Source organism: Carettochelys insculpta, chromosome 3 (assembly GCF_033958435.1).
Source record: "Carettochelys insculpta isolate YL-2023 chromosome 3, ASM3395843v1, whole genome shotgun sequence".
NCBI lineage: Eukaryota > Metazoa > Chordata > Testudines > Carettochelyidae > Carettochelys > Carettochelys insculpta.
This window is the reverse complement of record NC_134139.1, coordinates 186,351,984-186,379,271: the sequence shown is the minus strand read 5'-3', so window position 1 is coordinate 186,379,271 and position 27,288 is coordinate 186,351,984. Positions and strand designations below refer to the sequence as shown.

At 44.2% G+C, this 27,288-nt stretch overlaps 1 protein-coding gene across 2 annotated transcripts in view; it reads right to left on the bottom strand.

Annotated features, from left to right (window-relative positions):
- VSNL1 (visinin like 1) overlaps nucleotides 1-19,623 on the bottom strand; it is a 145,097-nt gene extending 125,474 nt beyond the window's left edge. For both annotated transcript variants that reach the window (XM_074991298.1, XM_074991299.1), the window contains exon 1: nucleotides 19,427-19,623. The gene's annotated coding sequence lies outside the window, so the exon portion shown is untranslated. The remainder of the gene's footprint in view (nucleotides 1-19,426) is intronic.
- Between the last annotated feature and the right edge of the window lie 7,665 nt (nucleotides 19,624-27,288).

The window sequence follows — 27,288 nt, the reverse complement described above, 5'->3', positions numbered from 1 at the left end:
TTCTGCTGCCCCAGACCAGCCCTTGCAGGTAATCCCCCAGTTTGTCCTTGGTGCTGCAAGCTCCCATCAGTATGACCATCCCATCCACAGAACAGCTGAGTCAGCTGCCATGTGCCCCCCCCCGCCAACAAAGTCTGGGGCTCAAGGTGGTGGTAGCTCCGAACCATTCTACGGACAAGACAGCGCTGGTCTCACAGTTTAATACATGGCTACGGATCTAATCCTGTAAGGAGCTTCAGATAAAGATCCCCTGGATGCACACAGAGCTCAGTTGCTAAACTAGAGCCTCAGTATGGAAATATGCCCTACATTCAGGCATAACAGTCCTCAGCTCACGTTCATATAATTATTTCTGGAACATCTGCATCACCTTCACTGCCCTCCATCCACTTGGGTCTACATTCTTCATCTGTTTGTGAGTGTCCATATCATTGACACACAGACACACACACACACGTTTGTCCATGATTTGCACAAGTGGTTACTGGAATCTTTCCACCTCAGTCGGTTAACACTCTCAGTCCCTTAATCAATTAATTTATCTCCTCTCTTAAAGCCTGGCAGTAATTTGACATTTAAAAACATCAAGTCAATGGGGAGAGAGAAACTGTTCTGCTGGAAATGGCAAGAATCAGCTGCACCTTGACTAATGTTCCAGTTCCTCACACTTATTTTGAGACTCCTTAGAGTTCATCTTCTTCAGCTCTAACAGTTATTTTCTCTATAACATCCATAACATTCATCTTTTCATCTCTGTCTCTCTGGGGTAAAATGTATTTCTACACTCTGGTAACTCCCCACCTCAAACTAGTCTCACCTTCACCTTTTTAGCTTTCCTATCTGCCTGCTCTCTCCTTTGTTCTGTTCAGAATGCTACAACCCAAAGGATCTTCCTTTTCTGTCAGCCTCACTCCAGGTTCCTGTTGCACTGTGTGCTTCCAAGCAGCACCCTGGAAACCCTGCATTCACCGCTCCCATATCATTACGATACGTTTTGTGTGAAGTACATTTTCTGAGGTATCGTTTTAAAAGTCTTGGTCCTGTTAATCAGATGTGCTAGAATCTGCAGGTGACTGGTGAGGAGGGTTCTGGGAGAGGCACCAGCCACGTGCCCCCCACAGCCCAGGGAAGAGACAGAACAACTCCCTCTACCCCAAACCCCACCCCCTGCCAGCCCTTGCTCCATCCCTCCCCACTCTTGCTCCACCTTGCCTGCCTATTCCTCCAGAAGCACTGTTTCCGGTGAGTGTGGGGATGGTCACCCTCCCCCAGCACATCCCTAAGCAGTAAGGTCCTAGAGAAGCACAAGCTAGATCAAAGCTCACGCTGATCTCAGGCCAGGCTGCTCTGGGAGAAAAGTAGCCCACCCCCACCTCCCGACTCACTGGAAGTAGCACACCACTGCCAGAGGAAGAGGCAGGGCACTCTACAGCAAGGCAGCTCTAGCATAAATTTAACATGTAAACATGAGAAATGGCAGAGCACTGAACTGCACAATGAGTGGTTTTCTGCTTAATTACCAACACATGATAATAACACAAAATAACTGTTTAAATACAGTGCATTAAGGATTTATTTTACGACATTATACATGTACAGTAGTCTATAATGGTTTGTACACACAAAAGCTTCAGTAATAGACTTTGTTTACCCTTCATTACAGCAAACACCCACACTACTGCTACACTACAGAGATCTCTCAAAAGAAGCCCTTCCAGAAGATCTCTTCCCAAAGAACTTCTTTCAAAAGAGCGCGTCCACACACAAAAAAACAGATCAAAAGAGTGAGCTGCTCTCTCAAAAGCGAGCGTACAAACAGCCCCTGCTCTTTCAAAAGAACAGGCCAGGGATCAAAAAAATCAGGTGCCATGAGGACTGTTTTTTCACAAGAAGGGCCCTGTGGAGCATCTACACGTTTTCTTTCTAAAGAAGCTGTCGAAAGAAGGCACTCTTCCTGAAACAGGAGCGGAAGAGCACTTTCAAAAGGAGTGCCGTGTTCTTTCGATTTACTTTCAAAAGAAGACTTTGGCTGTGTCTACACTTGCATTCCTCTTTCGAAAGAAGCATGCAAATGAGGGAAATTGAAAAAGCAAATGAGGTGCAGCTTTACATATCTGGCACCTCATTTGCATATTCTCCTTTTGAAAGAACTTCTTTTGAAAGAAAAAAAGCAGTGGAGATGTGGCTCTTTTGAAAGTAAACCCCATCTTCGAAAGAACCCTCCTTCCTATTTTGTTTCAGAAAGAAGGGTTCTTTCAAATATGAGCTTTACTTTCAAAAGAGTCATGTCTACAATGCTTTTTTTTCTTTCGAAAGAAGTTCTTTTGAAATGAGAATATGCAAATGAGGTACCAGATTTGTAAATCTGGCACCTCATTTGCATTTTCAAGTTCTTCCTTTGCATGCCTCTTTCAAAAGTGCAATGCGAGTGTAGACACAGCCTTTCTGTGCATAGACACTACATGGGATATTTCGAAAGAGCACCCTTCTTTCAAAAACTCTTTCAAAAGAACTTGCTAGTGTAGATGCAGCCCCATGGTCTGGAAAATTCCATAATCCAACAGAACCTGTTTCCCAAAATTGTCAGATTAAAGACTTTACAGTGTATTAATACAGATACAATAATATTGTGTACATAATAAACATTTTGCTTAATCTCTAACTTAATTTGGCTAGATATTAAGAACAGGGAAGGCAGAAGGATTTTTTAAATAGAGACCAAGTTGTACAGCAATAAGGGACACCATCACTTTTGTTTGCCCAACAGAAAAGAAAACCTGCCTACTTCTATAGCTCCTGTATCTCATGAGGATATGCTGAATGCCTTAATGTAGTAGCTGTCAATCTGTGGTCAGCAGATCCCTGGGGCTCCACAAGCTATATTTAAGGAGTCCAGGAAAGATTGTTGTTATCCAAGAACGGGTGTTCCAACTTGTGGTCTGAAGACCTTGGGGGAGGAGGCGGGGTCTGAAAACTACATTTAAGATTTTCAAAGGTGTCTACACCTCCATTAAAAATGTTTTAAAGGTCTGCAAATGATAAAAAGTACCTCTATTTGTTCTAAATCATCTTCCCAACTCCCCGCACATTCTCACCGCTGCCTCTACATTGGCACTGATATCCTTCAAGAAACGGATCAGTCTGCTACCCACTCCATACGACTCCAACCCTGGACAAACTCACTTTCTGATCTATATTGTCAAAGTATGTTAAATTGCATGTATCTTAGAGCCTGATGCCAGGCCCACTGAAGTCAACAGGAGACTTTGACTTCAACAGTCCCTGGATCATGTCCAAGGACACCAATACCTCCAGACAGATTCCAAAGCATACGTGCAGTTTAGGTAATGTGCATTTGACAATTTTGCCCCATCTATCCAAAAATGTTTTGCTACAAATGAAAAAAAAAATTAAATAAATTTTATCCCTTTCGTTCTACTTGTGCTTAATCAATCATTAATCAATTATGATTGATTTTTAATCAATCAGCAAATCAAAATCTTAAACTTTAGTGCTCATACTAGATTCTATTTCCAGGCATCCATGGTTTTGTGTTTAACTGAGACTTGTAGAAGTCTTTTCAAAGAGTGGGGAATAAAACTCCAAAGATTTCCTTAATGTCTCTGCTCCTATACATAATTTGAAGAATATGCAATTAATTTTGGTATCACTTATCAAAAACACAGAATGTTTTCTGCTGTAATGAAAAAAAAGAAACCATAATCCAATCAGATACATGCTGGTTAGTTAATAATACTTATAAAAATAAGTTTGGGCCAATGTTAGCTACTAAATATTCATTATGGCTATTAATACTAGTGACTAGCCTTGAAGATTTGAAATAATCTCATGTTATATTTTTATTAATTCCTACAATTACATCATGAAGAAATTAGTCTCCTTTCACTTATTTGCCATATTCCATCAAAAACCACGTGCATTTTTTTCTAAAAATCTCCTATGTTAAACAGCATCTCCTATTTCTTTCTTTATAAGCCTTTCAGTAGCTTAATATTTCATCTAAACTATAACCAATACAAAGAATACAAACATACTTCTTGTGTTCTGAACTATCAACTTTTAGAAGCAAGATTTCTAACTTTAAATTATTCTGTTCCAGGTTAAATACACAGATATTATCAACTTCCACAAAGAAGATATTATATTCAATGATATGGAATGATTTAACTTTTCTTTTGGATCAAATATATTTTATTAAGTATGTGGAACTGATCCTTTATTAAATTATTCATTTCCAGTAACATATTATCATATTGTAATTACTTAAAATATTGAAGTCAAGTTAGAGATGCTTTACAGAGACTGTGTTAAATAAGTGGCCTGGTTAAGTTTAATTTAAAAAAAAATTACTTTGGGGACTGTCTGGCTTAAGGACTGGTAATAGAATACAGAACCTGGAAATGAGACATACATTTTTAAAGGTGAGGGTAATTAAGCACTGGCAAAGGGATGTGGTAAATTCTTCATCATTTGGAGTCTTTAAATAAAGACTAGATTTTTCTTTCTAAAGTATATGCTATAATTCCACCACAATAAATATAGGAATCATTGAATGAAATTCTATTTTACTGTGTAGCTAGTCTGATTAAATGATCTTATTGGGCCATTCTAAGTTTAACAATCTTATGACTCAAATGTTTTCTCTCTAACTCACTATTTAAAATCCTGCCATAAATCAGCAATGGTCGAAAATTATTATTATCAAAAAGATAAATAGTGCCCTTATATAAACTAATTTAAAAATTATGAAGGTCACCATTATTACTGGCAGTTTAATGGAACAACTGCACATCATCTTAAACTGATGCCACAGCATAGATCACCCTCTCAAGTTAAAACATTCAGGTTAATTCCACTGATTGATATTGCACTGAATGATTTATCTAATGCTGACAGGGCCTACACTTACAGTCACAGAGTCTGGCTTTGACTACACTACAGAGTTTTGTCAATGTGAGTTATACCAACAATCAAAAACTGGTATAATGACATCGCTTGGGCATGTTTACACAGCATTCCTGTCAGCAAAGCATGTCCACAGTTGGTGCTCTAGCATTGACAAAGAGCAGTGCACTGTGGCTACGTATCTCACTGTGCGCCTCGCCACCTTACACAGCTAAGGGTGTGTCTATACTTGCACCCCTCTTTCGAAAGAGGTATGCAAATGAGGTAAATTAAAATGCAAACAGGGCATAAATTTGAATATTTACACCTAATTTGCATATTCTAATATCAAAAGAGCTTCTTTCGAAATAAGAAAGCCAGTGTAGATGCTGCTCTTTCGAAAGTAAATCCCATCTTCGAAATAATCCTTCCTCCCATTAAACAAAGGGAAGAAGGATTCTTTCGAAGATGGGTTTACTTTCGAAAGAGTAGTGTCTACACTGGCTTTCTTCTTTAAAAGAAGCTCTTCTGAAATTAGAATATGCAAATGAGCTACCAAATATGCAAATGTATACCTCATTAGCATTTTCAATTTACCGTATTTGCATACCTCTTTCGAAAGAGGAATGCAAGTGTAGATGCACCCTAAGAGTTGTGGGATGGCAGAATGGATTACAGTGCATGACTGGCATGGGCTCAACAGTCTATGATACAGTTTTTTCCCCCAATCCCATCATTCCAGGGGCCTTCAACTGAGTATTGTGGCATTTTATAACAACTCCTGTTTACAATACATCCACCATTTCTTTCTGAAAGTATGGATTCTGCACTGCTCTTTACTATTCTGTTAATTGTTCTGAACAAATCATAGCTGCTCATGCAATGTATCATGAGCGCCCCATCTGAATAGGAACGAGAGGTGACTGACCTGTTGTGTGCCCTGAAGCGAGAACACATCTGAGCAGCTGTACATAGTGAACCATAGCTTTTGGGCTTAGAAAACAAGCACCAAGTGATGGGACCACATCATTCTGCAGGTTTGGGATGATGAGCAGTGGCTGTAGAACTTTCAGCTTTGGAGACCCACCTTCCTAGAACTGTGTGCAGAGTTTGCCCCAGCACCGTGGTGCAAGGTAACCAAAATGAGAGCTGCCTTCCTGGTGGTAAAGCATGTAACAATTGCAGTGCAAAAGCTGGCAACTTCAGACTCCTCCCAGATTGTCACCAATCAGCGTGGAGTTGAGAAGTCCACCACTGGGGTTACATTAACACAAATGTGCAGGGCCATTAATTGCATCCTGCTACGGAAGACTGTGCCTCTTGGCAATGTGCATGAAACAATAGTTGGCTTTGCACTGATACAATATCCCTAACTGAGGCAAAGCAATAGCTGGCATACATATCCCAATTTTGGCTCCAGACCACCTTGTCACTGACACGGAACATCAACAGCAGGTAATTCTCAAGGGTATTGTGGATGCTTGTGGATCACCATGGTCATTTCAACCGACACCAAGGCACAGTAGTCCAAGAAAGTGCATGACACACACCTTTGTGAACATATGTCTGTACAGAAAACTGAAAGTATGCACTTTTTTCCAGACCAAAAAATTCCAATGGTGAATACTGAAATGCTCGTCATAATCCTGGGAGTCCCAGAATACCCCTTATTCCCATGGTTCATGAAGATTCAGATAGGAAACCGGGACAGCAGCAAAGAGCACTAAGCAATAGGATTAGCAGGTGCAGAATGGCTGTAAAGAAGGTCAAGCAATATGTCTTTCTATACAGCACTCTGCCATGCTTGAACTTGCCATGTTACATTAAATTTTTGATGATTCCTGACCATGATTTTTATTTGTCAAATGGTCAAATTGTCACTAGTTGTGACTACACTTACATTCCTCTTCCGAAACAGAAATGCAAATGAGGGACATTGAAAATGTAAATGAGGCACTGACATACATATCACACTTCATTTGCATAATCTCATTTTGGAAGAGATTCTTTCAAAGGAAAAAAAAAGCAATATAGACAGGGCTCTTTCAAAAATAAACCCCATCTTCAAAAGAACCCTTCTTCCTATTTTGTTAGGTGAATAGTGGAACATGAAGCACACACAAACACAGCCAGTCTTGTACACTGTAGAGTCACAGAATCTTAGAATCATAGAGTTAGACAAGACCTCAGGAGGTAATCAAGACCTACTCCCCGCTAAAAGCTAAAAGACCTACTCCCCATCCCAAATAAATTATCCCAGCCAGGACTTTGTCAAGGCAGGATTAAAAGATTTCTAGGAAATGAGATTCTACCACCTCCCTAGGTAACCCACTCCCGATCTGCACTACTCTCCTAGTGAAATAGTCTTTCCTAACATCTTTTTCCTTGTTTTGCCATCTGTCATCACTGAGAACAGCCTACCTCCAACCTCTTTGGAATCCCCTTCAGGTAGCTGAAGGCTGCTATCAAAGCCCCCCACACTCTCCTCTTCTGTGGACTAAGTAAGTCCTAACCCCTCAGCCCCATCTTGTAAGTCATGTGTTCCAGCCCCCTAATAATTTTTGTTGCCCTCCACTGGACTCTCTCCAGGGCAGCCACTTCTTTTCTGTAATGGGGGACCCAGAACTGGAAGCAATAATCCCAGTACAGCACCACCAGTGGTGAACAGAGGTGAATATTCCCTTCTGCAGATCTACTTCCTCATGGTCCATTCCTTGTCATGGTGAGGTGGCTTGTGCTTCTCAAGGACCCAGAGAGCTATGCCAGTGGGAGCTACAGCTCCTAGAAGGGTCACCCAAAACTGGACAGGTCAAAGGGTAGAGACCAGACAAATTTGGATCACCTCTCCCCAGGGTAAAAGATTAACAACCCTACCCATAAAAAAAAAAACAAAAGTTACAGAAACATCTACAAAGAACCCTACAACTACACAAGTCTTGGGAGGAGTTGGCAATCTGCATGGATTGAGTATGAAGCTTGATAGTGAAAGCCAAAAGGAAGCTGCCCTACAGATGACACTCTTCTCATCCAGGACAAATATTCAGTTTGGTGTGTGGATCATTCGGACCATGTATCAAGCGGGGAAGACAGCACAGATTGCAGTGGAGATGAAACAATACCAACTTGCAGTTCTGGGCTTGTGTGAGACAAGATGAACACAATCTGGGCAGCTATGCCTGGCAACAGCTGAAACTCTCATCTACTCAGAACATGAAGAAGAGCGCACACCACACACAGAAGGCATGGACTTGATGATATCAATAGAGGCATCTGGTGCTTTAATGGAGTGGACAGCAGTATCATCACGCACCATTACATCCAGATTCTACACCAAAGTGCAGAAGATATTAACTGTGCAATGTTATGCACCAATCAACAAAGCAGCTGAGGACTGTAAAACAGACTTCTATTTTAATATTAATCAAGAGAAGAAAGTGGGGATGGCTAAGCTACACTCTCCAAAAACCATCATCTAACATTGTCTAGTCTGTCAAGATCTCAAATGGAACCCACAAGGAAAACAGAAGAGAGGAATTCCACAGACAACGTGGAAAAGATCTACTGCAACTGAAGGACAACAACTGGGGTACTCTGGGAGTCAGCTAGAAGTTTTGTTCCAAAACAGAGTGAAATGGAAGAGACTTGTAGATGACCTATCCTCCACTCAGAGTACAAGGGTTTAAGTAGTAAGTAGTACTAGTAGGTCTGCTGGCAATACTCCTACTAATGCACCCCAATATTCCATTAGTCTTGGTTACAAGGACACTGTTGGCTCATATCCAGCTTCTCAACCACTGTAATCCCCAGGTCCTTTTCTGCAGAACTCCTACTGAGCCAGTCAGTTCCCAGACTGTAGCAGTGCTTGGGATTAAAGCGGCCACAACTCCATCCAGACTCAGCAGGAGAGTGTGGAATAACAACAAGCTGTACACACACACCAAAATGCAAGTCTACAGAGCCTGCATCCTCAGCACCCTCCTTTATGGCAGCGAGACTTGGACCCTGTATGCCCGCCAGGAAAAGAGGCTGAACGTCTTCCACTTGCGCTGCCTCAGGCGCATCCTTGGAACATCATGGAAGGACAGAGTGACCAACACCGTCATCCTCGAGCAAGCTGGAATCCCAACCATGCACACCCTCCTCAGGCAGCGTCGGCTCCGCTGGCTTGGCCACGTCCACAGGATGAATGATGGAAGGATTCCAAAAGACATCCTGTATGGTGAGCTAGCCTCTGGCAAAAGACCTCCCGGACGCCCCCAGTTGCGCTACAAAGATGTCTGCAAGAGAAACCTCAGAGAGGTAGACATTGAGCTGGACAACTGGGAAGAACTAGCAGACGACCGCAGCAGATGGAGGCAGGGGTTACACGAGGGCCTTCAAAAGGGCAAGATGAGAATCAGACAGCTAGCAGAGGAGAAGCGAGCGCACAGAAAGCACAATAAGGACTTGCCAGACACCCAACACATCTGCAAGAGATGCAGCAAGGACTGCCACTCTTGTGTGGGTCTTCATAGTCACAGTAGACGCTGTAAATGAAGTCCTCAATTGAAACTATAAAGGGCACGATCCATAGTCTATGCAGACAGAAGGATGCCTACTACTACTAAGTACAGTTTCCTTGCTGAACCTCAATAGATTTCTTTTGGTCCCATCCTCCAGTTTTTTTAGGTCTCTCTGGACCCTAACCCTACCCTCCAGCATAGCAACTGGTTTCCCTAGATTAGTGCCATCTGCAGATTTGCAGAGGGGCAATCCATCCCCTCATTCAGCTCATTAGTAAAGACGTTGAACAACACAGGTCCTGGAACTGGTCCTTGGGGTACTCCAGTTGATACCAACCTTCAGCCAGATATAGAGCTGTTGACTACTACCTTCTGAGCCTGATGATCGAGCTAGATTTCTATCCACCTTACAGTCCATTTATCCAAGCCATACTTCCTTAACTTGTTAGCAAGGATACCGTGGGAGACCATATCAAAAGGTTTGTTAAAGTCAAGGTATATTATGTCCACCACCTCCCTGATACCCAAAGAGACAAGCTATCAGATTGATCAGGCATGACTTGCCCTTGGTGAATCCATGCTGACTATTCCTGATCACTTTCCTCTCCTCCAAGTGGTTCAAAATGGATTCTTTGAGGATCACCTCCATGATTTTTCTGAGGACTGAGGTGAGCCTGACTAGTCTGCAGTTCCCTGAATTCTCCTTCTTCCCTTTTCTAAAAGATGAACACTACATTTGCCTTTTTTCCAGTCACCTGTGATCTCCCAATTGCCACATTTTTGTATAAGCCAACTCCCTCATCACTCTCAGAATCATTAGACCTAGCTCCATGCATTTGTGTATGTCCAGCTTTTCTAAATAGTTCTTAACCTGTTTTCTTTCCACTGAGGGTTGACCACCTCCTTCCCATACTCAACTGCCTAGTGCAGCACTCTGGGAACTGACCTTGTCTGTGAAGACAGAAAGCAAATAAATGCATTGAGTACTTCAGCTTTTTCCATATCACCCACCACTAAGTTACCTTCCTCAAACAGTAAGGGTCCCACACCTTCCCTGACCACCCTTCTATTAATAACAAGCCTGTAGAAATCTTTCTTTCATATTCCTTGCTAGCTACAACTCCAGTTACACTTTGGCCCCCCTGATTACTTTCTGTATATACATCCCTTCAACAACTTCTAGAATATGTAAAGCAAGGGACAGCACCACCTCATATTAGTGAGCAGCATGAGCTCAAAAAGATTACTCACCAAAGCTCTCATTTCCTGCGTCTTGAATACCAGAGATGGACTGCTGGGACTGGCCAGACCCCCCCAGTCTGCCCTATCCCACCGCAGGATAACCCTGCTATGTGCTCCACATCATTTTCCAACTCACCCTCCTTGCACACAACTTTGTCCTCTGGGTTGAATCTGCAGGCTGCTGTCTCCAGCCTGCTAGAGCATTCACTGTCCTCTTGGAGGTAGAGGGGTGTTGCTACCAAGGATGACGTCCAGCAGTTAGCAGAAGTGGTGGGCCTTTGGTACAGTACCAGAGCAACAACTTGACTCCCTTGCCTTCTGGTACACGTGCCTCATCTCCTTGATCTTCTCATGGCACTGATGCGGATCCCATTCACAGCCCTTATCAAAATACTACAAGGCATCTGATTGTAGGTTTTGAAGCTCATATAGCTGGAGAGAAGCTGGGATTCTACAGCCTCCTCTCCCTTCAGTACAAGCAGCTCCAACAGCTCAGGTATGCACCAAGTTGGAGACCACTTACTACACTGAGTCGCCATGGTCAGCTGAAAAGATGCAATGCGAATTGTCCACATGAAGTCAGCAGGAAGTAGAATTTCACAAACTCCCAGATCTTTGAAAGAGGAGGGACAGAAGCCTGTGTACCTGGGTGCAGGGTAGCCAAATTCTAACTGCAGAGCAGATTGGTTTGGATGCATAATGTGAGACACTTTCTGGAGGCCATTTACAGTGACATAACCAAGCTCAGTGTTCACACTAACACTCTTGATATAAATCTGCTGCAAAAAAACTTGCACAGCTCCTGTTTAAGTGGCTTTACTTCATCAGCAAAGCAGGAGCCTTTTGTTGGTAGACGGAACACTGCGTACTGGAATAAGTTGCCAAGGGAGGTTGTGGAATCTCCCTCGCTGGAGATATTTAAGAACAGATTAGATAGATGTCTATCAGGGATGGTGTAGATAGTGGTCGCTCCTGCCATCGGGGCAGGGGACTGGGCTCGATGGCCTCTCGAGGCCCCTTCCAGTCCTAGTGTTCTATGATTCTATGATTCTATGCAGTGTGTACATCTCCACCGTTTCGTCAATGAAAGCTGTCTGTTGTCTACAAAACTCTGTAGTGTAGGCAAAGCCTCTAATACTCTCTAACACCTACCAGCATGGAAGCATGTTGCTGGTGTATTATTAGAGCTTTGCAGTGCCACTGATCATGTTTCACAATGGCTGTATAGAAGGCATCCATTTCAAGGGCTATCTAATAAATATCTGTTAAAAAGCACTAAATTCATGTAAAGGGAAAATGTAAAACTGTTTTTTTGGTTTTTGTGAATGTTGGGGTGAAGGAGAGAGGAAAGATATTTCTAACTACAACTGTCCAACAAATAAAAGAACAGTTATACTTAGGTAAGCCTAGGCGTCAAATAAGGTGTAGGTTCTCCTAACAAGCCACACACTATAGTTCTCTGTGCTTCAGTCTTTTTGCCACAAGAGAACAAAACCTCTGCTATTTAAATGGGAATGACATGTACACATGAGATGCAAACCTAACCCTGCTCCCATTAAAATAAACGGGAAAACTCCCACTGAGTTTAATGGGAGCAGAAGGGAGAGCATGAAGAGATTATCAGTGAATCTGTCATGGGATCCTGGGGTATTCAGTGAACTATAAAATGCATTTCTGTGAAAACACCGATATTGTTTTGAATTAATCATCCATTAAAAAGCACAGTAACACTAATCACAGAAACTACTTTCAGAAGAGACAGATGTTTTAAAATGCATTTTTTTCTTGAAGGAAATTATTCAAATATCATTATCGCAATAAATTACATCAGCTAAACTGTAACACTCTTGTTCCTGCAAATCTCTGAAGGTAGCAAACTTAGCACAAATTCTTTTGTTTGTTCAGTAAAATCTTGGCTCCAAAAGTAACTTACAAGGGGGTCTCTGTTGTGGGCAGAATTTCTTAATTTACGGTGAAACACATTCAGACAACATATGACTGCCTCCAATATTTCTGGTGCCATGATTTGAGACAGTATTATTTTTAGGACAATAGATTTACTTATTTCTAATTAGCCATGTGAAAATTATTTACCTGAGGTCAATTGTGAATTTCTGTTTTAACCAGAATAATCTGTTCCCTAGCCTACTCAGAAAAGTAACCACCAGAAAGATTGCTGGGTATTCATATACTTATTTGTAAATAAGTATGCAAAATGCAAAAGAGCATCATTGCACCCCTACCCTTGCCACAACTATCCACTTCCCTGTCAGCAAAACATATCTCTTCTCTTCCATCTCCCTCCTTAAACATCATTTATTTTATTAAATCTTTCAATTTTAAGAGCACCACTGACAATCTGCCTCACTTCTCACATTTCTATTATTAGCCCCTGGATCATACTGATGTGAAACAGATTGAAATGTCCTCTGGATTGTCTGGATTACAAAACTTTTAAATCATAATTATTAGCATGTGCCAATTTAAAACAAATAACATCAACTAGCAACCCTAATCATATGGATTTGGAAAGCTGTCTGGAGGATTTAGCTCCAATAAACAAGAACAATGATTTCAGCAGTGGGTGACAGCCATATTCTTGCTCCCATATGTTTCATTCTCTTTAAAGGGCACTGCACTCATTTTTTCTCAGACTCTGACATTTTTCAGCATTCTGAATTTCAAAAGATAATAAGCACCCTTCTACATGAATGAGATCAAGACTTTGAACTAAGATGACAATGTGAGTGTTTTTACCTTACCGGTGGTAGCATCCTACCCAGATCCTTATCGTTGCAGCTCTTCCTATACACACAATTTCTCCAGCTTACAATCTCTTTTCCCCTTTGCTGCTCTAGTCAGTACTCTTGTGCTGACTACTAATACCATGTGCAGAAGTCAAAGCACAGAGCATGGATTTTCAGCAAAATGAAGGAAAACAAACAGTGAAGCAGGCAGGAGAGAATGAATGTGGAGAAGCAAATAGAACTGATGCATGGAAAATGTGGAAGGGAAGGAACCAAGCTACCATAGAAAGCGTGAAAAGAAACAAACAGAATGTGAAGTGGTGTGAATGCAGGAGTAACAGACACACATGAAAGGTGCAGATGTGATAATCGGATGGCACCATAACAAAATTGCAGATCAAAATCTGAGTAGGTGATGGTTGGCATTAAGAAGCTCTGCAGAGGGATCACTAGAGTACGAGTCATCATGATGAAAGACCTCTACAAGAGGAATCCTCTATAAAGAGGAAAGTAGACATTTGGTCACATCCATGCTGACAAAACAATGAAGTACCAAAGGTGAGTTTAAAAAACATGCTCAAGTTCTTTTAAATCATCATAGGCAAGAGACAGAACAAGATGTAAAGAAGAGGATTGCAACCTTTCTTATTATGTGGCAGATATTTACAATTCTAATTATGTTTAAAACAAGCTTACCCATTAAATTTAATTTCTAATTGCCCAGCTTCCTTAATTAAATCAAAGATAATGTATGTTGTTATTTCAATCATAGTTATAGCCTGATTTTGCATTCTTTGCACAACCAAAACACCTGTTAAAATCAATGGGCATTTCAGCTGCTTACGGCATATAGAAGTGGGTTCATTATGAGGAATGTGAGAAAAAGATACATACTGCACAGTGTATCTATATAACTATCTTTGTCCTCTCTTTGTAAAATTATTTTAATAAGGAATTAAAATAACAACATTAGAATCCCAAAATAAAAAATAACCAACTGAAAATTTGATAAATGGAGCTAGAAGATCAAAAATAGTAAGATACAAAAAATGAAAAGGCAAAATTTGGAGACAAAGTAGTTAAAAATAATAATATTATTGGTCAGAAATATTCTCTATGAAAGTAATTTAATTTAATATTATTTAGGTTTACTGACCTAAAATGATACAGAAGTAAAATTTCTGTACATAGAGAGCATATGGGCTTAAATCCAGGTCCTGATCACTGCTATGGTGGTGGGGGGTGAAGCTGTTACAATAAACAAGCAGCAGGGAAATTTCGCTCCAAAGTACTAAGAAAACAAAAGTAAGAAAGGTGAGGTGTCACAGCTGAAGGTGATGCAGTTTATACAGCCAGATGCGATCTGCTAGAGTGTACATCTAGTGCTCCAGCCAGCTCCTGTGTATGCTACAGATGTCAGATGTTGAATTCAGGGGCACTTCCAGTTCCTTTCAGCAAACCTCTGGTTATTCCGCTATGCCTACTGATAGGAATTCCACCCTGGCCAGCACGATTCCAACACAACAAATTCAGTCTGCTGCTTTCTGTATGTATCCGCCTAGGGAGCTTGCTTAGAGTTTTCGGCCAGGGTAGGATTTGTCTTCTTGGTTGGATTATAAAATGTCAAGTTGTGTGGTTTTTTTTCTTGTGCAGATTTACACACACAGTCTGGGGGGTGGGGAGAGGGAATGAAAATATTTTTGACATTTGCTTTTTCAGTACTGCGCTTATGTAACAGTGTGACAAACTAAACACCAGAGAGGCTAAGTACTGTGACAAATTACCACAGTTTCAGGCTTTGAATCTGCTTATCAAACTTAAGAACATTGTAATAGAGTCATAAGCAACATACCAGTAAAGTGTCAAGACATTTTGATATATACTCTATGATTAATTATTCCATTCATTAAATATATTTTTGACGCATACGTAGGATTCATGTGTATCAACTTACTTCTGCACACATAAAATCCAAACAGTCCAAATCTATTTGATTTACCTCAATACTCCCTTTTCCCGAGACACACATATACTCCGATTACTTCTAAAAACAACAGGAAAAATGAAAGGTGCAGTTAGATGTCATGGCATATATCTGTGTATGTTTAAAAGATAAAACCATTCAAAAGGACAATTATGTAGTCCTTTTCCTAGTCAGAGCACCTTTTTAAAAATTTTGAGTATACTACAACAAAAATTAAGGGCATTTTTTCCAGATAGCGACAACAACTCCGACTACTTTATGAATTTATTTATTTACTGGGAGCATTGGGGATAGTAGGAGAAATTTAATGAAAATATTAATTAAATTACTCTCAGTCCCCAAACTTAAAAAGAATAAAACACAAGGCTTTTCAATGGAACTAATGTTGCTAATTGTGCTCTTTACAAACATATAATGTTAAAAAAGCCATAGTATGAACATCTTTATATACCCAAGAGCTTCTGTAAACAATATATTTTGAGGAGACAGGTGGAAATAAACGTTACAAAAATCAAGGTTGTTTTCACACCTTTCCATTTCTCTGGTTTGTGAAGACTTTGCTGTATACCATATTTTGCCTAATAAATCAATTGCTTTTACCACCTTATCTTCTGCATAAATGACCACTGAAGATCCTTCTAGATCAGTAACATGACTAGAGCAAAAGTCATAACTGCAAAATTGTTTAAACAAAGTGTTACTACTGTGGCTACTGAAATCATTAGGAAAGGGCCTCTTTCAATATATCTGCGTTGCAAACATCTTGGCAAGAGCATAGCATCCATGCATCAATTCAACATTTCACTAACTGGTACAAAAAGAATTATGTTTCATATTTAATTAAAAGCAGGTAGATAATTCGGAATGTGATACCTTTAATTCATCTCCTTATAGCAGGTGGGATCTTGAGGCCCCCTTGGAGAGGGGAGAAGTTGTTAACTAAGGGAGGGATGGACAGGCAGCCGCAGGAAGCTGCTGGAGCAGTGCTCTGTGTGTTTACATGCTGCTGCTCTGCAGTTGCTGCCAAAAGTACAGATCTGCTGCGGCTGCTGCTGCGGGATGCTTCACTGGCAGGCTGCTGCTCGCGGGGGCAGGACAACAGCTTTCTGGCCCGTGAAAGGGCTTTAGAGAAGGGCCAGGAGAGCAGCGCGACCGGTGAGAATTCCAGGCAGGGCTAAGATTCGCGACCCTGCCTCTGGGGCAGCGCCGAGCACCTGGCCTGGGTGGGGCCGGGCCGGTATGTTCTGCAGGTGTAAAAGGAAGGTCGCTTTCCACACACACCCAGCGGAGCGGCGCACAGGTGACACACACCCCCCGCCGCCCCTTCTGACTTTCCTCAAACTCGGAAGAAGGCGCAGGGCTGCTCCGCTTCTGGCGCCTTTGCTCTGAATCCCCTCCCCTGGTGCCGCCAGCTCCTGGCCGGAGGGACCCAGCGGAGTTGGCTCCAGCCTCCCGGCCCAGGCTTGTCTCCCGTTCGCTCAGCCGTGCCCAGTACCGCCGCGGATCCGGTGCAGTGGCATAATGCTGGGGGGGGGGGCTGCACCCCTCCCCGATGCTCCCCTCCCCCCAGCCCCGGGATCCGCAGAGAGACTTTGGGGGGAAGAGGAGGACTCCGCGGGGCGCATTGAGCGGCAAAGGGTCTAATTCCCGCAGCGCCGGAAGGTGCGGGACCGGGGTCTGCCTGGCGTGTGCCAAAGGGGCGCGGGGAGACCTGGTGGGGAAAGGCTGCGGGGCGCTCCGGTGTCTGCCAGGGGATCGGTGTGCGCGGAGTGAGCTAGGCTGCGCCCGGCAGTGTGAGTGCAGCACGGTCGGGGTTGCGGGCGGGGGGCTGCAGGGGGTCAGAGAGGAGAAGAGAGGGAGCCGCATGGCACAGCTGTGCGAAGAGATGGGGTGGGAGCCCCCTATGGGAGAGGAGGCGGCGGTGGGAGCTGCCCGGGTGGTGGTAAAGGGATGCTCGTGGCCAGGAGGTGCAGAGTGGAGCGGGCGGTACCGCAGAGTGGAGGAGGGGGACGCAGCGAGGCGGCGCGCGCAGAGGCGATAAAAGGAAGGTCAAGTTGAAGGGCTCGTGGGGGGATTTTCTGAAGAGGCTGCAGGGGGCCCTGCGGAGCAGCGAGGCGCCGGGGCACCCCAGGAAGGGCTCGGCCGTGGTTTTCCAGCTGCAAAGCCCCTTGCTCGGAAATGCGCGGGTCCCGGGAGTGCTCACTGCCTTCCCTCGCCTACCAGCCCGCCCGGGGACCCACTGCACGGCGCGCGCACACACACACACACACACACACACACACAGAGAGAGAGAGAGAGAGAGAGAGAGAGAGAGAAGTGGTCTGGCGCTAACAAACTCCGTTTGCGAGGCCAGAAATCTGCTGCACCGCTTGCGGGCTCCCCGCGAGCTCTGCCGGGAGGGGAGAAGGGAACAGGCCACTTCTAAGGTCCCCCCAACACGCCTCCTCCCTCGTTACCCGATCCATTATTGTCAAGGTGCTGCACTTAGGCTGCACCTTCTTAGCACTCCCCTCGCTCGGAGCCAGCCTCGCTGCCATTGACCTGTCCCTGCGAGGTCTCTTCGCAACACAGCTGGCTCCAGTTTATATGAACCAGCCTTTCCGGCTGGCCTGGCTTCCCACCCCAGTGCGCTGGGCTCAGCTGCCTCAACTTGCTTCTCTTTGTTTGGATCCCTGGAGATGAAACCCTCCTCCCGTCTCTTCTCCCTCCGGCTCACGCCTTCCCCGGGAGACGGCTTGGATTGCACACCAGCTTCTCCTATCTCCACCCACCTCCATTTTCACCTCTTCCCGAGCAAACAGGAGCGCAGCGCGTCCACCGCCTCGCGGGAGCAAAACGAGCGCGCTTATTCCAAAGGTGGTGTCTCGTCTGTGCAGTCGGCTCAGGGAAAGGGCTGTCACACAAGCCCAAGGAAATCACAGTAAGGGTCTCTTGCAATTTGCTTTTCACACTTGGCGCGATGCCTCCTCTTCAATTCCGCACGGGCTGTTGCACGGGAACCCATGACCCCTTCTCTATTGCTTTACAAGTAATGAGAGATACACACATCTCATAGAGCTGGAAGGGACCTCAGGAGGTCATTGAGTCTAGTCCCCTGCCCTCTTGGCAGGACCAAGCACCACCTTTTTTTTTTTTAACCCCAGATTCGCAACTGGCTTCCTCAAGGATTGAGCTCACAACCCTAGGTCTAGCAGGCCAAAGCCCATACAACTGATGTCAAAGGCTTCCAGCTAGCGGCAGCGGATCCCACACGCAGCGTTGAGCGAGCGAGCGATCAATGCCTGCTTTGGATGTTGGCATTTGCATCCCAATCAATGCAGCGTTCAGCCTCTCAAGTCAAAACAGGTCAAGGCAGATTGTTGTGGACGCAGTTTCTCCCCATTTGGCCCATAAAAACACCACACACAGCCTCACGAAAAACAGCCTTATTCACTTTACTCGCTAGGCTTGTGTGTACGCGCTACAGAGGCAGAGCTAACCATACTGCTGTAAGCTTGTAAGCACCAGCATCTGGCACACAAGTCTCCATCTATTTCCATCCTCTCCAGTCCGTCCACTTTCACGAGCAAACACCCCTGCCACTTTTCCCCGTGGGAAAGAAATGTGCATTTACAGGACGTGAGACGGTTTGACACTTTACCGCCTTCTCATTTACCATCCCCAACGCGCACAATTTTGCCAGTAACACAACTTCGCCCTCTGCATCGAGAGGGATGCGTGCAAGAAAAGGTTTCTATTTATAGATTTGAAAATCATATGCACTTCTGCTCACCCTGCCCTCCCCCCCCCCCACTGATTTAACAGTAATCCTAATCCTTAAATAGTGTGCAGGCGAACACCTCCCCATTCACTTTCTCCCTTCTCCACCACCAGACGCTCGCCCCCTCATCCTGTATTGCAAGCGAATAACAGGCTGATGCAAAGCCAACAGCACTTCACTGTCACCCCGCAGTCCGCCTCATCCAGGCAGAAGAGACACTGGTGCAAGAAATCCCAACCCCATCGCGAGCCCTCAAGGAGCACCCGAGAGCGAAGGGCGCACTTACAGTTCGCGCCGTGTGCTGTCACCCGATGCAAAGGCTCAGGCTCCAAAGGGAAGGGGTTTTGAGGGAGAATTTAATTCTCAGCGGAGAATCGGTCCCCGGCTCTCTGCGGCTTAAATCCCCTTTGGAGAGCGCCTGCGAGCCCGGCAGCTGCTGCCACACGTTCCTCCGCTCCGCTCTGCAGTGCAGATCGGGAATCCCGGAGAAATTCAAGGCTCCCTTCCTGGAGGGAGCTGCCTGCGCACGCGCTGCCCCTTCCCCGCGCCGACGGAGTGTCGGATTTGGTTCGCCCGGAGAGAGGAGCATGCGCACTCACCACAGCGAGGCCGCTGCCCTTGCTGCTCCTCCCACCTGCCCACGGAGGTCGGATCCTGGAACCAGACCGAGTGTGGGGGCAGGGGGAGAAGAGCAAAGAAGTGTATGTGGCGGGGAGGGGACTGAGAGGTACAACAGGGAAGGGAGAGTGGAGGAGCGAAAACGGGGGTTCAGGAAAACAGGGAGGGAGGAAAAAAAGGAAGGAGAAAAAAAATATTGTCCTTAGCCTCTGGTAGGACAAGGGGCAGTGGGTGTCAACGGCAGCAAGGGAGCAGTAGACTGGACATTAGAACAAAATTGGAGGGATGGGTCATGAGCTCAATCCTTGAGGAGGCCATTTAGGGATTAGGACAAATAGATGTCAGGGATGGTGCTTGGTCCTGCCAAGAGGGCAGGGGACTGGACTAGATGACCTCCGGAGGTCCCTTCCAGTTCTAGGAGGTGTGCATGTGCATCTTTCTAAAGGTCAGGGTGATCAAACAGTGGCATGCGTTGCTGAGGGTGATGTGTAGGTGTTCCATCAATGGAGATACAAGTTGGATAAATATCTAACAAGGATGATGTAGATGGCGCTTGGTCCTGCCATGAGTCAGGTTACTGGATTGAAGACCTCTTGAGGTCCAGTGCAGTTCTGGTATTCTATGTTTCAGAGGGGAAGAAGCAGGGAAGCTAAACCACTGTGGAGTTAAAAGAGGGACACACACACACACAACACCATGAAAAAAGAGGAAAAATATCTATATTAGTGGTTCTTAACCTGTGGTGCATAGTGTGTGATGCTCTTTCTGGGTGTGTGAGACATGCCAGTTTTTTTAGACGGTAAATCATCGAAAACACAAATTAAGCACAGGCATGTAAGTACAATTATTTTGTTTCATCAAACCTACGTATTAACATTATACATTTTGCATATTAACAGAGAGGTAGCTGTGTTCATCTGTACTCCAACAAACAAAACAAGAGAAATGTAGCACTATAAAGACTAACAAAATGATTTATTTGTTGATGAGCTTTTGTGGCACAGACCTGCTTCATGGATCTGATGAAGTGGGTCTGTCCCATGTAAGCTCATCACTGAATAAATCATTTTGTTAGTCTTTAAAGTGCTACATTTTACACATATTTAATATGCATGGAAAAGTGTATAGGCCCCCATCTCCATTTTTGATTTTTGATAAAGGATGTGAGAACATATTTGATTTTCTATAAAGTGTGCAAGAACATATTTTGAGAACCAAAGGGGTACAGGCTGTAGTAAAGGTTAAGAACCACTGGTCTACATAGAACAAAACAACAATATGGAGTGCAGCAAAATATGTTGCAGAAAAGCAAAAATTCAGAAGCTGGGGACAGGTAAGCAAAAGGATGGTGAGAGTGTAAAGGAGAAAAAAAGAGGAGGGTACTAGAGAAGATATCTGGAGAGAGGGCAGAGGAATGGAATCAGGAAAGGCAGGAATGAAAGGAGGCTTTTTCATGTTGGAACATCATCTTTTCAGACCTTCTGTAAACTCAGTTTTTCCTTCATTTTAGAATTATATACTTATAGAGCATTAGAATCGGAAGGGACCTTGAAGGTCATCGAGTCCAGTCCCCTGCCATTATGGCAGGACCGAGCACCATATACACCACCTCTGACAGATGTCTATCTAACCTGCTCTTAAATATCTCCAGAGATGGAGATTCTACAACCTCTCTAGGTAACTTACTCCAGTGTTTAACCACCCTGACCATTAGGAAGGTTTTCCTAATGTCCAGCCTAAACTTCCCTTGCTGCAATTTAAGCCCATTCCTCCTTGTCCTATCCTGGGAGGCCAATGAGAACAATTTTCCCCCTCTTCCTTGTAACCATCTTTTAGGTACTTGGCAACCACTATCATGTCCCCTTTAAGTCTTCTCTTTTCTAAACTAAACAAGCTCAGTTCCTTCTGTCTTCCCTTATAGCTCAAGTTCTCTAGATCTTTAATCATTCATGTTACTCTTCTCTGGACCTTCTCCAGTTTCTCCAGGTTGTTCTTGAAATGTGATGCTCAGAACTGGACACAATACTCCAATCGAGGCCTAATTGGCAAAAGATACGCTTCTCATGTCTTGATCATGACACTCCTGTTAATGCATCCCAGAATCATGTTTTCTTTTTTTGCAACAGCATGCAACTGTGGATTCATATTTAGCTTATGGTCCACAATGACCCCTAGATCCCTTTCTGCAATACTCCTTCCTAGACAGTCACTTCCATATTGTATGTATAAAGCTGATTGTTCCTTACTAAGTGGCGTACTTTGCATTTGTCGTTATTAAACTTCTTCCTATTTACCCCAGACCATTTTATTATTATGCCCATCTTAATGGTCATCTTTAAGAAATTGTCAAATACTACACAGTTCAGCTGTCCATCAATGAACATTAAAATGGATGGGGAACATAGTTCTGTTTCGTCCCTGATTTATTTGAGTGGTCAGAGAAAAAAAACACATAGGGACTTGCACAAAATTGCTCCCTACATCCTTTGCACACATACTGGGCTGTTTAATGGCTTGTAGAGAGTGCCTTTTCACTGACAATTTATTTCCACAACAATTTCAAATTTTCTTTAAGAAAATGGATGTTAGCTGCTGGCTACTTTTAGCTTAGCTAGTCATGCTCACTCATTTATTGTTGTAAACATGAGACTGACCCCTTCTTTATATTATTATTATTAATATTAAAAAAAATTATTGTGTTAGCATGTAGACGCCAGAGCCTCTTTGTGCTAGGCACCGTACAAATGTATAACGGAAAGACAGTCCCTGCCCTGAAGATTATATAATCTGTAGTTAATAATAATCATTACTTATTAGTGCTAATTGATTCATATTGCTGAAGTTCCCAAAAGCCCAACCCAAGTTCAAGGCTGAATTCTGGTGCACATTGTAGGGTTTCCAATGGATCTCACTTACTTAACATTTTTAAAAAAAACCCTGTATCTTAATTTACTTTGACAGTTTAAAAAAAAGATGCAGGGAGGGGGGAAAAGCTAGGAAAATTCCAACACATAAAACTTGATTTCAAAGCTGCTTAAAATGACAAAGTTTACTTAAATAGCAAGATTTCTTACCACATAATTTACAAAATAAAAACAAATAAAATAATCATAAGAAGTAATGTTTGCAATATTGTTATAGCCATGTGGATCAAAGGATGTGAACGTGCTCTGCAACCTGATCTACCTTGTATTTAGCTTGGATGCTCTGATTATCTTCTCCAGATCTGAGAAAGAGCAATGTCAAGTTCAAAAATTTAACCTTTCCACCAATAGATAATGGTCTTATAAAATATACTGTCTCACCTACTTCGTATTTTCTCAATAAAAAGCAGCAGAATTTCATCCACTACTGTGTTTTCATTCAACTGCCACAGTTAGATTTCTGAGAAATTTCAGGCATTTTTCCTTAGTTTTGACTATTTGTTAGCCGGTGGCTGGGTAATGTGCGGTGAGGTACCAACTATGCCCTTGTTACCATCCAAGTCTTTAACTGCTAGAACACAGGGCTCCTTTGCAGCGGGCAGCCTGGGCCAGGCTGATGGATGCCCCAGGGTCCTAAACACCCGAGTCTTTTACTGCTAGAGCAGGGAGCTCTGTCGCAGCGGGCAACCAAGATTGGCTGACGGGTGCCCCAATGGTAGCACTAAGAGCCTTTCCACACCTGAGACTTTAACTGCTAGGACGTACTGTCCCATCGCAGCGGGCAACCAGGATTGGTTGACGGGCGCCCCAGGAGTCTGCCCCGTGGAGGCGGCACGACTCTACGCTAGGCTCTTAGCACTCTCACCTACGGCCAGGCTGTGGTAACCAAACAGTTAAAGTTCTTTTATTCTGCTGGCTGTGTTGCAGTGATAGAGAGTAACAGCAGTCAGACTTAGATCTTAACTAGTTGCAAGTTTATTAAGCTACAGTTTATAAGCGTGCGATTACAAAAGGCTATTGTCTACTTCTTATATGCTAGCAGAGTACAGTTGTTAACAGGTTACGTTACAATCCAATACAATGACATCTTAATACAACAACTTCTATCTATAGAGCTCTAATTTCTTTAACTGTGCGCACCAAAAGGAGACCTTAATGCGGGTACATCTTACCCTCCTTGCATCTCTCGATACCCGCGTAGCCAAGCCAGGATCAGTCACTCAATTCCGCGGAAAGACGAATACGAGGTTGGGTGTCCCCAGTTGCGGACCTCGGGAGGCAATCACCTGACCTGACCAGCAGTTAGTTGGTGAAGATGCACTCAGAGTCAGAGTGCTGCTGGGTCCATCTTTATACCCCTTTGGTCACGTATCCTCTTTCTTATCTATGGCGCCAGATCATACTGGTCTGTCTTTTGTGACGCCAGTTTTTACAAGGGCAATTCTTACTTAATTCGCACTTGTAAGACAGGAGATTAGCAATTTTGGGAGTACAGGACAGTCTTTTACAAGGGTGAAGGTTTCTCTTCTGGGATGGCTGTGTGGGCGCATCAATCCATCAATGCCAGCCAGGGTAATTTCCTGAGGCCCTCTTATTGACAGTTGGCCTGTTAGCCTTTTATCTGTACTTTCTCTTTCTCGGGATCACGATGAGCTAGCACATGTGGGCCTCTGTGGGAGACATCAAAGACTGTACTGTCAGAAGCTGTTCCGTTCCCTGCATGCTTGTGAGGCACCTCAGGAGGGGCAGCAACCTGGCTTGTAAGGGGGAGACCTTTGTCTGGCTACATTCCATCCCCTGATGCACCACACTACATCCCAGAACACAAGGTGGTGGTGATGCCAGCACCTCTTGCCCTCCTCGGAGAAATCTAAAAGTACCCAGTGATCCGATCAGTATATGGGGAATCGCGGAACGGGCTAGGATCACTTTTCCGCTACATGTATTGGATTTGCGTGGAGGAGATAGGCACTTCAATTAGTCACCTAACAATACACAGCATTATACAAAACACAACTACTATGATAAGGACGATCAAAATAGTGGTTACAATAGAATGTAGGAATGGAGTAAGAGAAAATCCTAACTGTTGGACTAAGCATTCTAACCATGAGATTTTTCCAGTCTCAGATACAGCTTACAGGATTTGGACTGCATTTTTGACAGCAGAGACATCTTGCTCAATTTGTCCTGAATGATTAACATAAAAGTCGCAAGATTGATTTATTACAGCACAGACACCTCCTTGTTGGGCTAAAATGTCATCCAAAGCAATTCTATTTTGCAGAGCAAAGTGAGCTACTGATTGGATTTGGTTGTTTAAAAGATTTAAGGCATCTGCGGTGTGATTAAGAGCTATTTCCAGTTGGCCCAAGATGTTAACTAAGGCTTGCTCAAGTTCAGCGACTCCCAACTGAGGAAAAAGTGCACAGGTAAATTTGTGGAAGCCTGTGGGTCATTCAACGAGGGGATTAAGGGTGAACATTCTTTTGGACCGATGCAAGAAGCTTCCCAGGTTGGTTATGCCAGGAGCAGTGATGTGGGGGTGGTACAATTAATCCCCCGGGTACTATGTGCCTGAGCGAGCATTGTCCAGTCCAGTTTGTTGGTAAATATTTATAGGCTTTTTTCCCACAGATAAAAAACAATCCAGGCTCTTCACGGAGGATAGGAGAAAAGGGTCCCTTATACCATCCTTCCCCATCTGGATCAAGCCTGGGGGCGTGTTATGGGGCACAATAGCGATCACTGGTAGTGGAACAGTGTAGGGCAAGCAGTAGATCTTGCAGAATTTGGTCTGGCTGGAAAAGGTTAGTTTTAGCACACTGATTTGGTAACAGAGTGCTAGAGTTTACAAGGGTGGGGTTATATATATATCCTGTGTTAGGGAGGATGAAAAGGGAGTTGTTATACCAGGCTTGACTTTCAGGGTATACATCAAACTTTAAAGGGACAATTGCAGCTTCCCCAATACCAAACAAAACCCTGTGGCCCAAGGAGACATTAATGACATTTCCCCAGCAATTTAACTGTACTCCCTCTTTTTGTTGTGAGTAAACATCCCAGATCCCCAACTTCTTATTGAATGAGACCAGGTGGGTGCGCTGGTGGTCACCCAAGCTTCCCAGCTGGGGCTCAGCATCCCCCCTGTTCTCAAACAAATGGGATACATTTCTTTAGATGACCCTATTACATATTCCATTGGTTGCCCCCATATAATATGCTGCCATTGTCTCGGCTCCCCCCCAGAGTTATTATGAGAGCTGCCGCTGGACCATTCTGGTCCCCACCAGAAGATGTCGCTTTTATTCCACCAGTCATTTAAACTGGGCTGCACAAACTCAATTCCAGGTCCAGCAGGGGAGTTGAGCAGTGTGCACATCCAGCAGTTGGTGGCTTCGGCAATGGAGGCAATAGTCTGAACGGCACCCCGGAGTGGGTGGTCGGGTATGGCGATGGCAGCTGGAGCTAGGAGGAGGACCACGATGACTTGGAGGAGTGCGTCTCTCGTCAGTCGGGGCTTTCCTAGATAGCTCATTTTATAACTAAATACAACAATTAAAGAAGCTATAACAGCAAGCGATAAACATATACAAAGTTCATAGTGTAGCTCGGCATCTGGGCAGGTCTTGGGAGACGTCCACTCCGCCGAGAAGTTGTTTGGAGCCATTGGACTGTTTCTGGAACAAATCACAAGGTCAGCCAGTCTTGGATACGATCCAAGCCTCAGTAATAGTTAGCGGTGCCTGGTCAGGGCCAGCAGTAGTCCAAACTTCCTTCCCTTTGTATGAGTGCAGTACATGAGTTTGTGTTCCCAGGCTAGGGTGTTTAATTACAACAGTATCTCCAGGATTATATTTGGAGTCCTTGAGTGGTGCAGCCGAGGTTGAGGAATTCTTCCCTGTAGAGAAGAATCCTCTGCTGATTGGACTGCCCGTAGGGGTCTGCCGGTTGTTTAGTCACTGCACCACCTCATCTAGCCTGTCTCCCCAAATGCCATCCGTGGGCTTCAAGTGGCTTTTTAACAGCCCATCCCAGCACTCGACTATGCCATTGGACTGGGGTCAGTAAGGGAGGTGGTAAGTCCACTGAATTCCATGCTTAATAGCCCACTCTTGTACTACTTTGTTTTTAAAGTGTGAGGCGTTGTCAGACTGGACTTCCTGGGGTGTAGGGACTATTATGATTACACGATTTAGTCCCGTGATGGTGGAAAGTCCTGTTGCCCCCGGGGTGGGGTATGCAAACCCTATTCCTGAAACAACCTGCACTCCAGTTAAAATATACTTCCACCATTGCCTGGTAGCAGGAAGTGGGCCAATGTAATCGACCTGCCAGGTTGCCCATAGTGTTTTTCCATCTTTCAGTCTGGCAAATCGCTGCCCTTCGGCTACATGTTTCTGGGTTTCTGCACAGGTAGCACAGGCTTGCACCAGGTCTCTAGCCTGTCAGTGGGTGATAGGCCACCCCCGATATGTGCTTGCCGCATTAATTCCTTGCTTCCCATGTGTCCCAAAGTGTCATGTAGCCATAGGTACAAACGTTCCCAATCTACTTGGGCGGCAGAGATTTGGGCTGCTGCATCTGCCAGGTTATTTAGCTGTGC